This window comes from Phasianus colchicus, chromosome 12 (assembly GCF_987193195.1).
Source record: "Phasianus colchicus chromosome 12, bPhaCol1.hap1.1, whole genome shotgun sequence".
In the NCBI taxonomy this organism is placed as follows: Eukaryota; Metazoa; Chordata; class Aves; order Galliformes; family Phasianidae; genus Phasianus; species Phasianus colchicus.
Genome location: NC_143447.1, coordinates 3,180,104 through 3,195,167, shown reverse-complemented (window position 1 = coordinate 3,195,167; position 15,064 = coordinate 3,180,104). Strand labels below are relative to the sequence as shown.

At 47.0% G+C, this 15,064-nt stretch overlaps 1 protein-coding gene across 1 annotated transcript in view; it reads left to right on the top strand.

The window, feature by feature from the left end:
- The window catches only part of HMG20A (high mobility group 20A), a 168,868-nt gene that overhangs the window by 93,270 nt on the left and 60,534 nt on the right, over window positions 1-15,064 (top strand). The window contains exon 13 of the transcript XR_016470259.1: window positions 9,146-9,337. The gene's annotated coding sequence lies outside the window, so the exon portion shown is untranslated. The remainder of the gene's footprint in view (window positions 1-9,145; window positions 9,338-15,064) is intronic.

The following is a 15,064-nucleotide window of genomic DNA, read 5'->3' as shown; positions in this document are numbered from 1 at the left end:
CAAAAGCTGATGCAGTCAAATAAAGCTGTTCTGACAGCAACATTTAATAACCCTGCTGCTTGCAAAACCACAGACTCGCTGACAATGGATGTTTTTTTAGAAAGCTGAATTTTTACTGTCTTAGAACTAGATTTACAACCCAACCATCTATTGAGTACCTGTGTACACAGACAGCTACAAAAGGCAGTGAGGGAGAGCAGGGAGGGGAGAACTGTTGCCTGTTCCAGCAGACCAGCAGGAAAAGGCAGCAGCTTTTGTACGTCTTGGCACACTGAGATCAGCATGTGGTTAACTCTGTCCTGGGCGTGAGGAGGAGGGCGTGAGGTGAGGGGAAGCAGAGCCAGGGCATCTCTCCTCTCACAGCACTTCTGTTTCCTCTGCTGTGGAGGAAGGACAGGATACATGTTGCAGCATGTGGAGCTGTGCAAAGTCCAACCGGCTCTTCACAGAGCCTTGCTCTGTCCCTAACAGCCTCAATCCCTGACACATTGACTCCAGTGAAGAGGGTGGAAATGCCAGTAGCAGGGATATTTTTATGATGGATGTAAGTCCCTAAGGTGCCTTAGGCATTGGACTCACTTGAGAGGGTCACGGTGAATCAGGGCCCATTGCTGGGCTAATAATGAGACATCTGCATCTCATTCCTCCCCTGTGATTTTAGGAAACTAGTAGCAGGGAGGAATTTTGGTGCTCATTGCCTTGTTTCTCTTCTCTCTTCTGTTTTAGGCTGGGTATAGCCACCCTCATTCCTGCCTGAACAGATTAGGTGCTGTCACCACACAGTTGCATCCCCCCCTCGAGGTGGCTGTTTCAGTGATTCACGCCAGCCCAGAGGACTGCCTGCTTCTCATCTCATCAATTTGATGGAAGGAGGCAGTTGAACTCGTTGTTCATAGGATTACGAGGATGCCTGTCACAGCCTGCATGGCAGAAAGCTGTATTTGTAATTAATATCTGCACCAATGGCCTAACAGTTAGTCATCTCTCATTATTGTACAGGGATTCTCTTCAGCAGATTCGATGGCTGAGCCCATCCTTGCTCTGGTGGCCAACAGCCACTCGGTGGGCAGCAGCTATCCTTCCAGCTCCTGGGCTCAGGTGGCAGTGTGCTAGGTGAGCTGCACTCCAAGGAAGTGTTCCTCCTGTGGCTGAATGAGCTACCACTGCTCCTGTAGTAGCCCCCATTGCATTGCAGTCATGTTTCTCCTGTGTGTGACTGCAGCCTAGGGCTCAGGAGCTCCATGCCATTCTAACAGGAGGCCGTGGTCGGGGGGGTAGGCTCTTCTCAGTGGATTTTTTTAGGCCTTGTAAGCAATGTGTCATCACAGCAGTTCAGTACACACCTCTGCCTGCTTGGCGGCCTCTTGCTTTGAGAGGGCATTTCTTCTCCCAGTCACTTCTATGGCTCCTCTTTGCATTTACTCCTTATGCTGGGCTTTGGCTTGGACTGAGGGAAGTACTTTCTGTGGGCTTACAAAAAGTGTTTGCTGCTCTGGGATTTCAGGGGAGCTCAGCAATGTGGAGATGGGATGTGAGGCCTTACATGGAGTTCTAGAGCAAATCTTCCATAGGAATAGCCTTGAGAAAAGCATTTGCCAGTTAGTCCAGTCAGAATCACTCCAAAAGCTGAAGGCTCTAGTCACAAGAGACAAGTGAGGGACAGCCTTTACATTGCCTGGGGACTAGGGAGAGGAGGAAAAGCACGGTCAGACTTCCTGCAGGGCAGGGTGGCAGTTTGACAACAGGTTTACAGCAAGGTTCCTGTCGCAGTCTCAAACATGTCACCATTCTCAACCAACCCCTCTGTGCTTGTTTTCCCATCTCCCTCTCCTCTCCATTTAGACTGAGTACTTGAGGACAGCGGTTTTGTCTTCCTATTTTGAAAACACTTCATACATTCTTGGTGCTGAGTAAATTACTGCTTTGTTGCGTTAATTAGCTCAGGGCCCCCTTGCATGCGCAAGGCCAGATCATTATAACAGTTGGTTGATAGTGCAGTAGCACATTAATTTGGGACTCTCCAGCAAAGCTGTAGGCCTGCTGTGCAGGAGGCTGTGGGCAGGCAGGAGGGGTATGGCTGGAGGTGACTGTCAGGGAAAGGACTGATGGCAGCAAATGCTCCTTCACCTTTGGCTGAGGTCGATTGGCCAGTGTGAGCGAGCTCCCAATCCACATCTGTGTGCCCAGGGAGGCAGTGGGCTCACTTCCTCTGGAGCTACTCAAAAAACACATAGATGTTAGGGATGTGGTTCAGTGAGCAGTACTGGTGCAGGATTGGACAAGATGGTCTTACAGGTATTTTCTAACCTTAATAATTCTATGAGTGCACAGTTTGGTCTAAAGGCTTGATATGACTTGCCTGAGATGACACGGGTGTAAGCCCAAAGAATTTTGTTGCCCAGTCTTATGTTTTAACCACACAGTGTCTCTCCCCAGGACACTTGGATCCAGTAGGAAGCACGGCAGATGGAGCCAGGCAGCAGGTCCAGCTCCAGCTGGCAGGCAGGGAAAGGGCGAAGCGGCAGCACCAGTGACCTTGCTGATTTATTCATTAGACAGCGCTTAGAAGAAGGGGAGGATTGATTTGTCTGTCAAATGCAACACCAAACCATGCGGCCTGCAAGGGGAGGACTAATTGTGCTGCTGACACTGAGGCCAGTACTGACTTGCGCAGTCAAGCACCTTTTTATTACGTTTTGCTTTTAGTCAGCCCTTCTTCTTTTCATCTGTCCTATTATCTTGGCAATTTATTGATGTGAAACTGAATTTAAGTGGTTATTCTGCCTGTGAAAATGAGGACAAAAACAGTTGATACTGAATGCGATGAAATGTTGGATTAGTCTCTGCGTTACTGTGATTTGGAACCAGTTTGAAGCCACCTGGCTGTGCAAGCCACAGTGGCACCTCTCTGGCAGCAAAATGCCTTCAGGAGGCTGAGTCCCTTGTTCAAAAGCACTTTGTGAACTCTTAGGAAAAGTGTCCCAAAGTGCTCGTGATGATGTAGGCTCTTGATTCTTAATTTCAAAGGATTCTTCAATGCACCAAACTTCCTGCCTGCTGTTGAAATCACTGTTGGAGCAGCTATTCAGTTTTATTTCATTAAAAAAAAAAAAAGAAACAACCTTTCTGTAAATGCAGTGTGATCACTCTGAGGCTGCCGTTCTTGAAGACAAACAAGGGACAAATTTAAATTGCCTGTTTTCTGAGCTGCGCAGGCATTGGCAAGTCCACATAGCATGGTGCTGAGCAGACACGTTCCTGGCTGGGTTGCAGCACGGGGCAGACGTGAGCTCATGGCCCATGATACATCACACTGACATGCTGTGAGTTCACATCCTTGGCATGAAGCACTGGGTGCTCTCCCAGAGCTCTGGCTGCAGCCCTTGCAGGTTGGCAGGAGGAGCCCTGCTGGGGCTGCCTGCAGTCCTGCGCCTGGCCGTGGAGCAGCCCTGCTGCCAGTGGTGGTCTGCACTGAGTGTTCTCACCCAAGGCTCATGAGGGCACCTGCTTCTGCCTATGCTGCCTTTGACTAAATGCAGAGCACATTGGACCACGTGTTGGCACGGGTGGTATCATGGTGTTATTCTTCCTGCAGACACATGACCAGTCATGTATTTGATGAAGTCAGCTTTCTTTTTTCAAACTGCATTGTATCTTGCCTGGCAGCTTCACCTGCACTCCAGCAGAAGGCTTTGGCCTGTTCCCCACTGAGCTGAAGAGGTTTCAGTTCATGTGGGATACTTTTGTGAAGTTCATCTTTTGTTCAGTCCTGGATGGCTCCTCCTAATGGTTCTCAATCCAAGCCTGGCTGGCAATCTTTAAGGGTCATTACAGTCATTTGAAAGATTTCCAATGACTGCAATGGGTGCTGAGTCAAGCCTGCACCGAGGGCACAGAGGAATTCATTGTCCTTACTAATTTGGTTCTTGGATTCTCCCCCACTGCTCTGCTAAATGGACCTCAGCCCTGATCTTGAAGCAAGCACTTTGCAGAAATTTACACCCCTGCAGGCACAGAATAGCTCCTCCATTCACTTGCAGCATCTCTTTCCTTTGCAATTTCTGTTCCTCCTCCACAGTTTTTGCAGGCTGTTCATCCTCTAGTTGTGATGTGTGCCTCTCCTCCCCTGCTCTAGCTCCATCAGGCAGTAAACGTGATTCCATCTTGTGTTGCGAAAATAATCAGCTTTTAATTATCTAAAGGAAAGGAGTTTGTAAAAGCCCTTCAAAGCCCAGTGTCTTTGAGTCATGTTGCAAAAGAAAGGCAACGTGAGCCTGGCGGTTTGTGTGTTCACAGCAAGCTGTTCCTTTAAGCCACATATTACACCCTCCACCAGCATTTAGCCATGAACGAAAATGCAGCTGAGTGATTCCTGGGCTGTTCTGAAAGCAAAGAGGGATTAATTTCAGCACAAACTGAATGCCTTCCTCCCAGTTCCTTTCATCCCCACGGAGATAAATTGGGGATACTCTCAGCATGAGGGCAACGCAGTTGGAAAGCCAACTGTTCTGCAGCAAGATTTCAGAAAATCTCGTGGATTTGGTGCAGAGTACATCAGTGAAAGTAGTCAACTGCCTCCCAAAGGGTAAACCCCAACCCAGATTAGAGGGATGCTGCTTGCAGTTTGATTTGCTGCTTTCTGTCTCGCTGTACTGCTTTGGGGATTTTATAGGGACTAATGAATCAAGAACTCAACTTACCATCCTTAAGACTTCCTTCTCACTGTGATGCCCCTATGAAACAATAACAGTAAAGGCCTGTGAGAGATCTCTTGATGTCTCATCCATAGTGCCTTCAATTTACAGAGTCACTAAATAAGATACTTGCTAATAGATGTTTTTTGTGTCTCTTTCTTTAAGCTGTTTCCTTCTCCTTCATATTTCCTACCCAAAGCATCTATAAGACAAACTTTTGCATTTGTGTAGCACCTAGCAGTACAGAGGGGCTCTGGGAGAGCAGTGTATGCTGTCATGGGACCCTGTCCCTCTCCTGTGTCCCAGCATGAGTGTTCCAGTGGGTTGTGTTGTTGAATTAGTATAGAGGGCTATTTTTTGTCCTAAAAATTCCACCTCTACCTGCATGCCTCAGATATGACCCCCATGGGTGTCATAGCTGTAATCCAAGTAACAGATGAACATTTAAGGGGTAATTGCTACCTACTTCTTACAGATGAGCAAATCTTGTCACCCAAACCAGGCAGATAGTTCAGATAGTGACAGATCCAGCATCTCTAGTTGCTAGGTCATGTGTGTTTGACTAGGTCACACTTTCTATTAGAGTGGCCGTAAAGGCTTGAGTACAATTTCTTGGGGGGACTGCTCACATGGGAAATCCTGAATAACGGAATGTTTTCCAAATTCTCTGCACATGAGATGTGAGGAAGTTGAAAAAACTAAAGAAATAAAACTTTCCTACTAGCATCTTAAAAAGCCTGGCAATGGGTAAACCTTATAACAGGCCTGGAAAAATACCATGGAATCATAGACCAGCTGGAGCTGGGAGGTACCCGCAGGGATCAAGTCCAACCCCTAGATCCACATAGAACAGCTCCAAATTGAGATCATTGTCCAAGCACTTCTCGGACTCTGACAGGCTTGGTGCCATGACACCTTCCCTGGGGAGCCTGCTCCATGCCCAACCACCCCCTCACTGGAGAACCTTTTCCTAATACCCAGCCTCAACCTCCCCCCTTTCTTGAGGCTCCAAGAAGGCGGCACATCACTTCTTCTCGAGGTCTGGGGGGTGGGAAAGAAGGGCATACACAACCATCAGCCATCAAAAGCTCATTGCTGGGCTGATGTGCTCCTTTAGGGTGTCCACTCTCATGTCCAAGTTAATGGTGGGGGCAGAGGCTGTGATGCATACAGGGAGCTGGCTTTGTGCTCCTGCAATTCTGTTGCCCTGACTAGGACATCAGGAAGCCTCTGTGATGGCCACTGCGATGGTGGGATGCTTCTACCCCGAAGGGCAAACTTCGGAAAGTGTTTGCAGCCTGCCTTGCCTCATTTTCCTCTTTGTGAGATAAGAGGAGTGATTCTGAGCTACCATATGGCTGCGGCGGTATCTGGAAGAACAGATAACTGCACAGAGTGTTGTGAAGGGCAAAGCTCCTTTTATTTATTGATACTGATTGTACCAGTCAGTACACAGCTGTGTTCAACTGTGAAAGTCTTCCTACCTCTAGAGAGGCCCATTACTAAATCCTTGTCCACCATTCTGAGGACAAGAGGACCCTGGGGGTTAGGCAGTATCTCTCCCTGGTGGAGCTGTGTGCCGTCCACCTCTGTTAGCAGCTCATTGACATACTGCACACTGCTGCAGGCCTTACTGCAAGCCTGAGACTCGGGGAGAGCAGTGATGCGTTCAGCTGTCACGCTGGGACTCAGAGCCTTTACAAGTCAGATCATCTCTTGATCTTGAAAAGAGAAAAGTAACGAACCTCTTGAAGGAAGGTTGCTGTTTGTCCTGTTGCACTGCACGTTGTTTGGACACCAGTTAGAGGAGGCTGGAGTGAAAGCATAAACCTGTTGAATGAATAAATCGGCTTAGAGAGCTTTGTAGCGATTTATTCCGCTCTTCGGTCCTTTGGGCTTGTGTGCAGCTCATAAACGGGCTTATTATTCTATCATGATTCATAGCTTTGTGGCAGGAGCAGTGGGGATATGTGCCACCAGGGAAGAGAGGGTGGCTGCAGACGGAGCATTTCAAGTGGAGATCAGGCAGAGGTCACTCTGGAATGCGGGAGGAGAGGTGGAAGCAGGGCTGTCCCCTTAGCCAGCAAGCAAACAGCAGGGCTGATGGATGGCTGCAGACACGATGCAGCCAGTGCAGGAGGTGACCCTTCCCGATCAAGGCTTAATGTTGTCACTGCTTTTTGGCATTCATTCTGCAGAATTTAGAGATCTCCTAGTGGTGGGAAAATGCTTTATAAATCTCCTACCTGATAGGAAGCTTTGTGATGGTTACATATAGGCCATCTTGAGGGAGGCTTCAGTTCTCCCTTCCCCACCCTAGGGCTTCTCTATTCTACTTTGAACTTTCTACGAGCAATTTCAGCCTTTTCCACATCAGTGGCAGGTTTCTTACTGGGATATTTTGCCCTAGAATACACAGAAGCCTCTTATAAGCCCTTCCTGTTCCCTTAGCACATAAGACACATTGTCCTACTGGCAGTGCAGCACAGCTGGTTTATGCATATTGGGGGGCCCTCTGTCACTGGAGATTAATGCTGCAAACAGCAATGGCAGGCAGCCTGAAATGGAGCTTCAAGATGTCCCAGCCCATCATTGGTGTGTCTGATCTAATCTGTCAATCAGTCTCCTTGGCAAGCGAGGAACAGCCCAAGCCAGGCTGCCCAGCCAGATGCTGAGGTATGTTTGGTGTATCAGAGCTGTTGAGGAATAAAGGAGAAGCTTTGGCCTTGAGCACCTCTCTTTGTTTTTGCAGCACGAGGCTGAGCTTCGTCTGAAGGGGACAGTGTGCAGTTCTGCATGCAGAGATAGAGCAGATGTGCTGCTCAGTACATAGGTCAGAGGAGTTCAGTGCGTGTTGCCCATATGCAGTCCCTATGCTCAGTCATTCCCTTTCTTTTCATAGAGACCTCCTCAGCAAAGGCTTTGTGGCAGAGCCTGACAGCTGCTGGGGCAGCTGTGGATGTTCTCTCTACTGTGACCTTAGGAGGCCTCCTCCTGCACACTTCTCTCTGCCATTGCAGTGAGACTCCGGTCATCTGTGGGCGAATGCAGGAGCTGCTCTGAGAGGATGTATCCACAGTGACAGGGGACACAGGAAAGTGATAGAACACATGTTCTCATAGCGCTCACAGAGACACCATCCTCTGATTCTTCCATATGTTTTCCATGCAAGACTTAGGCTCTGGAAGTGCATTCATCTTGTACTGAACGATGAGGTGCAGATTGTTCTCTGCATGTGTACATTGCAGAAGTTTAGGCCGATCCTGTCCATGCTGAGGAATACAAATAAGCTGTGAGCAGAGCTGTGTGTGCTGGTGATGGGGTCACAGTCGATCAGCACACAGTGACTGCACTGGGGGAGAACAAGACCTGGGGCCCTTATATGGCCAACCACCTTCTGGCCAGGCCCTCTCTCACTGGTTCATAAAGGAGTTTGGGATGGCTGTCCTCCTGTACTCTCTTGGGTATTTAAGGAAATGGAGGTGAATGAAGGACTCCATAGATAGGAGCCCTTTTTGGTATGTGCTAAGAGTCAAATGGTTCACTGTGACCCCGTGGCTCTTGGTTGCAGTTCTTGGTGCGGTGCGATGGCTGAAAGATACAACAGGCAGTAGTGTGAGTAGTTTAGAGATGCAGGTGAGTTTGTGCCTTGTTTGAGTTAGCTGTGTGAGAGCAGCTGTACTGTGTGAGATAAGTGTATATCTGGCCAAGTATTCTTTCTCCCTCAGTGATAAATGGTGGATGCCTAAGGAAGAAGGCAGATGCAAGGCAAGCATGTTGTGGCACCTCCTTCGTGTGTGCTCTCCACCTCCAAAGGTTTTTTACTTCCTTAGTCAAGAGTAATTTCATTATATTCCATAGCTTTGGAGTTTCCTTCCTTGAATTTGTGCAGTCACTTCTTTCGCTTAGGAGAATTGATAGCATCCAGCACCCTGAAGCAAGGAGTTCCACTGCTCTCGTCTCGCTGGTGTCTAAATCACAAGGTTTCACTTTTAAAGCAAACCCAGTAAATCAAAGAGCTGGGGGTCACTGGGCAGCTTCTACTGATGCATCAGAAAACTGGGTTTCAATGGAAGTGTGAGTCAGCACGATATTGCCTGTAGCTTAGAAATGTTTTCAATACTCCTGGCACAAATATTTCTTTTAAAAAGGCTCCAGTTTGCATCTGCCCATGCTTTAGGACTTGGAGAGTGTGCTGAGGCTGGATCTGCAGATGGGCATTTCTGCAAAAGCCCGGGAACAGTAAGGCTAAGAAAGAGAACTGGTTTCTTTTTCGCCTTCACACGGGGCTAAAGTTACATGCAGTAGTGTGATCATAGATGCCAGGTGTAGGTAGCCTTCACCACCTGTGTAGTGTTACAGCAGCATCAGTGCAGAAACAGACATTGGTTATATGTTTGACAGGCTGTGTCACCATGTTTAATGGTGTTTTTTTTTTTTTTTTGCTGAAGGGAACTCTGAGTGGGAGAGCCTTGCAATGGGACAACAGTCAAGAGAACACCTGAACAGCAGAGCACTTTGGTAGCAGTGAGAAAAGTCAATATGGGTTCTGATAGCACAGCAGCACTCAGCAGGCTCATCGCTTTCTCTGACCTACAGTGCTGACATCCAAACTGAAAGGACTACGTTTAAGTGTCAGAGAGGTAGGAGAAACGTAGGATGAGGTGTCTTATGCATCGGGTGATTCTAGGAGTGCATTAGAGAGGCAAGAACTGACTCAAATTCTCCTGTGTTGGTCACATGCACAAGCCATGAGACTGTACTTTCAGAAATAGTTGGGAGCAAGCGGCCTCTGTCAGAGAGACGAGTCCAATTCAGGGTGCACACAGATTGATGCCATTTTGTCAGAGCTGCACCTGCTCGTGCCAGCTCGGAGGGTGGCCGAGGGCCAGACAGCACTTTGTTAATCAAATAGGAGATATGGAAGTGAGTTTGATTAAAGCTGAGAGACAAGATGTGAGGGAACGGTGGGAGGAACCACTCTGAGCCAGTGGAAAAGAAATCTGCTGGAAAAAAATTACGGGGAAGGATTTCTGCTGTTTGAATGGCTGAAAGTAATAAGAAAAGAAAAGCTCAGAGAAGGCTGCAGGTCTTTGGGAGATGTGATGGTTAGGGACAGCAGCAGGAGAACAGCCAAATCTTCTTGTCGTAACATTTCAGACCTGCTATGGGCAAGCATCGCTGCAACTTTTGTTAAGCATGATAATGCTAAATCCCAAAGACTTTGCCCAGCAGCTTAGGGGGGCAGAGAATAAATGAGGTCTGATTCTGGGATGTGCAGGCTGCTGTCTCTTGTGTGCCGAAGATCCTCCTGAATCAAGAGTTGGGGATTTGGCCCTATGCTGTGCAGTGCTCTCTGTGAACAGCTTATGCTGGATTATCACCATGCTCAGGGCTCTGTTCCCAGGGGATCCTGCAGGGAGCTGGCAGCCAGAAGACTCAAAGGGGACAGGGACCTCGTGTGGGTGGTGGGGCCAGAGCTGACTGGGTGGCAGTACAGCTTGTCAGGCTCTGTGATCACTGAGTCTCTGAACCCAAGGATGTGCTGCAGGAATCCTGCCTTACGCCCTTTCAGGACATGGGGAGAGATGGAGCTGCTGTGGTTTCTGGCAGCTGCCTTCCCGCAGCTCCAGCACTGCACATGCAGTTTATGTGATGTGAGCAGTGGAGCTGGTGGAGCCAGCATAGCCTGGTGGGCTTTGCTGCAGTCTTCTAAAGGGAAAATGTTTTTTTCTTTAAGGGACTCTGCTGTGGCATCAGCCCTCAAAACAGTTTTGCATGTCTTTTTAGTGAGACATATTCCCTCTGCTTGCTGAGATGGTTATAAGATGGTAAATGAGCAGTAGGGAAGGGAAGATACTCTGAATGGACTGAGAGAACAGCCACCTAACCTTTCTCTTCTTCTCAGGATGTGCATCGTTAAAGCCATTAGACTTAGACAAGGGAAAATATAGTCAGGGAGGGGGAACACAAACTGCATCAGAGGTTTGGGCAAACCATTTGAGACCCAATATGATTGAGTCACACTGAAGGGAGGTAAGATTCTGTCACGCGTGCCCGCTGTGGTGAGTATGAACAAACCCAGAACAGCTGGCTGTAGCATATGGAGCATCCAGAAGGGAACAAAGCTGAAATAATTCCCTTTCCTCTGCTCTTTGCTTATCCTGGCCCTGATTCAGGAGAGCATTGGGGATCATTCTCAACTTTAGGTCTGCACAGATTTCCATGATATTGAGTTTCAGTTTTACAATTGGCTTAATGAATTTTCTGTACAGATGCTTGTGCCTGAGTACCGTTGGGGTACAGCATCCCTTAATCACAGAGCCCGGAAAGGCTTTGGCTCTGCAGTGAGCATTGTCACTTCTGTGAAGCTCAGAAAGAATTCCAACCTGCAGGTGTTCACCTTGGTTCTGGGCAGGAGCTGGTCTGCAGATAGATCTTTATGAAGAAAGCAGGAAGAAATAAGAGACGGATCAATCTTGTCACTCACAGCTGGCGACTGGGCCACTTCTGGGCTGGTGGTATTTTTACTTTCCCTTAGAGCTGATCAGGTTTTAGGCTTTGAAAGGAAGCAGCTTCCCTCATCTGCATGCTCCGCTCATGGAAATGGCTGCTCAGGAAACTCAAAGGTGGCAGGTTTGCCTGAGCCTTCAGAATCAGGTAGAAATTATTTACTCTTTCATACTTATTTCCCATCACCATGAGAAGGTTTAGGGGCTGAAGGACACAAGTGGTAATGGAGTTCCATTGCCAGCACTGCTGTAGCAGCGTGGTGACAACGGAAAGTGGCATAAGCAACATATATACATGCGTGTCTGTGTATAAAGAGGTGAACGTGGCATAAGTGATTTCAGTCATCATTTCTGGCTTCAATACCTAGGAGGCTGGTTATCAGATGCTCTTAGCCAGCGATGCAGTGGTGGAATCAGGCGCTGTCTGTCCAAAACCAGTATAAAGAACAGAGGAATTCACAGGAAAGCTGCTTGCTTCTTGTAAAAACTATTCTCTGTGTGTGCATGTAAGTGTGTGTATGGGTTTTGCACTTGCCTCAGCATTTTTAGGTGGGCTGTGAAGCAAATTTCCTAAGCATTTGGCACCTCCTGCTATGCAAAGGCTGGCCTGAACATTTGTTAGGTTAGTGAATTCATCTTTGTGGTACCCTTTCAGCAAATGCCTCTTTTTAGATAAAAAGGTTTATTTGTGATTTGCAGAACTCTTTCAATCTATTGGCTCCTCTGATATCCTAAACCTATTAGTTCACCATCCATCCACAAAATTTTCCAGGAGAAAGCAGGCGAGACAAGAACTGAATTTCTAATAGAAGAAACAAAACAAAGAAAAACCACCAACAACAAGCAGGAGCCAAAATGAAATCAGCAAAGCAAAATCCTGCCCAAAGGTCTCGGGTTCCATTTTGAACTCAATAAGGAAGGGTATAAAAATACAGCTGTGCTTCTCCCTCCTCCCTGCACCTCCCTTTTAAGCGGAGCATACCTAATCACTGTCAGGCTCCCAGTGGCTGTACTGGGGCTGTACCCTTTAAGCAGCTTGTGAGCCCACAGGCAGAACTCACTGGAGAAGCAGCCTGAAAGCTGGAGCAGCTGTATTGCATGGTCATTTATAGCTGGTAAGTGCTGCTGCTTGGGACCCTGTGACTGTGGCCCCTAGGTCTCTTTGTGCTGTTGTTCAAAAGGCCAAAAGATGGGAGAAGAAACAGAGAACTAGGAACAGGAAAGATTTTTTCAGCAAACCTCAGCACTGGCATTACAACATCTTTCTCAGCTCATAGGCAGAAGCAAAGCAAAACGTGCTATTCTCAAAGGTACATTTCAGCTCCATTCAAATAGTCATTCTACACCAGGTTCTTTTAATATGGTCTCCATAAGTCTTTAACATTAACATTAAAAAGATAACGAGAACAGGCAAACAGACAAATCACAATGCCTAGCGCCCTGCTAAAACATGGGAGCAGCCCTCCTGCAAGAGTTTGACTTTCCTCACTGCTGGTCATTTACATTTTCATTTATGAAAAGGAGGAAAAATGAGCTGCCACCGCAGCACCTAAGCATAATGGAAAGGAAAAGCCTTGGTGCATTCCACACGAGGCTGTGCTGTCAGGCTGTGCAAGCAGGTCATAATGTGATTCCTTTCGTTCCGGCCCTAAGCCTGCCTTCCAGTTTGATCACAGAGCTCAGAAATATTTTTTACGTTTGATAATATCCCTGTTCTGCTCGACCACAACTTTCTGCTTTGTATTATTTTCTTTTTGCAGTGTTTTTGGTGATAGAACAACTCTATCCCTGCCAGTGCTGCTTGCATTGTTTCTATTAATAATTACCTTCATCACAGTAGTTATTAGAGGCCCCAACTGCTGCAGACTCGATGCATGTAAGAGGCAGTCTCTGCCTGAGGAGCTTAAGGTCTAAATAGGCAAGGCAGATAGTGGAAGTGTTATCAGTCTTATTTTTACAGAGAGCTTAAATGACCTGCCGAAGGTCACACAGAGAGTCTGTGGTGAAATCATGACTGGAATACAGATCTTCTATGTTTTATTCAAGCATCTAACCCAGGTTCCTGGCTAAGGAGGACATTTGTGAGGAGGCTGCCTGTGCACACGTGGGTCTGGGGGCAGTTCTGGGCCGCATACTGGATTTGCATGTGCCCTCCTGTTCGAAGCACGTCTGTGAGGAGCTTCAGGTGCTGTAGCAAATGCATGGGTGGCAGCAGCAGCTACACGTGCACGAGGCGCATGCTCACCTGGGGTGCGTGTCTCAGTGCAGTTCAAGGACAGAGCTCTCAACAAGGTGGCAGGAACTGCTGGTGTTCTTATGGAAGTGTTCACTATTCCTTGACTGTGCTACAGTAAGATCATCTAGATCATCCAACTCCCGACCTATCCCCTCCGTGCCCACCAACCATGTCCCTCAGTGCCACATCTACATTTTCTTGAATACCTCCAGGGCTGGTGACTGCAGGGTAATGCTTGGACATTCAGGAGATGGTGGTTGGGCTGCTGTTGGCTTGATGAAGAGTGCAGTCCCATGATGGCTGTGCCTAGCTGTGTGGGTCTTGATGCTCAGAAGCAGGTAAGCTAAGAACCTCAAACTGTACAAAAGCCAACATTTCAAAGTGTCGTTACAAAATACACATTTAGAATAATAAGAAAAAGATTGTGATGTGGTATCCACCAGGAGAAGTAACTGTCCTACAGAGCTCCCTTCTGTCAGAATGACCCTTGAGAAAGATGGAAATCCTTCCTCTAAGACCCTTTTGCAAGGTGAGGGAGATTGCATGGGCTGCATCTCTGCTATATCCGAGGGCAAGGAAATGGCTTCTCTTGTGCAGGGACAACCTGTGCTGTGTAGTGGCACTCTACCTTCGTGTTTGGCTGTGGGAATGCCTTACATTAGTTTTCATCACCATTTCCTGGAATCAAGGTACTGATCTTCGAGAATTAGCACAACCACCTTATTAGCTGATTGTTTTAGAGGCCATTTTCAAGAACTGCTCTTTTCCTTAACGTTTCCAGTCTGCTTTTCCGTTGCTTGCAAGTACAAAATTCCATTTCCCTAAGAGTCAATTTATGTCTAAACTATAATACTTATTAGCCATTTCAATGCATTCCGATGTGTCTTTGTTTTTTAGAATTATTTCATAAAACACTTTGCACGTATAATTGAAATTGACTTTAACTTGAAACTCAGAGTCAGTATTTCTGCAGTCTTTCTAAGTTTGTTTCTCAAGGAAAATATTATTCCTATGTCTGTGAAAGGAAGGAATGTGATGTATGCCACAAGTTAGAAGGATTGAGACTCAGAATTCAAACAACTTTGGCCAGTTTTGACTGTAGGACTGCTGAATTCTGCACTCAAAGTCCACGTTATCGAGTCTCTCTGTTTATGCTGCAGTCAGGGTCCAGCTCCACAAAGCTTTTTGACAAATTGTAGCCTTTGAGTAATTGTCATGGTTTCCTGAGAAGTCAACAGTGTTGGTTTTTTTTCAGTGGCTGGATTGGATTAAGGCAGTTTAGTTAATTGCAATGTGAAGGGAGACATTTGAGAGCTAATGCATACTGCTGAATGCAATTCCTTTTCTTCTTCTTCTTTTTTTTTTTTTTCTGGACACAATGTTTTCTTAGCTTAAAGTTGCATTTATAGCCAAATAATTTGTCTTCAGCTCCCCTTTGTAACTTACCTTTCAATTAATGTCTTTTGCCATTGTTTTAATTTTAAAGCTCTGCCATTAAAAAGCTTTTAGCACGCTGTGGCAGGCCCATAAGTGGCCTGGAGTTCTGAAAGTGCCTCCTGGTGCTGAAAGAGCTTAAAAATTGCTGCAGAACGACCCCGTCCTCTTTTGCTGCACCAAACTCA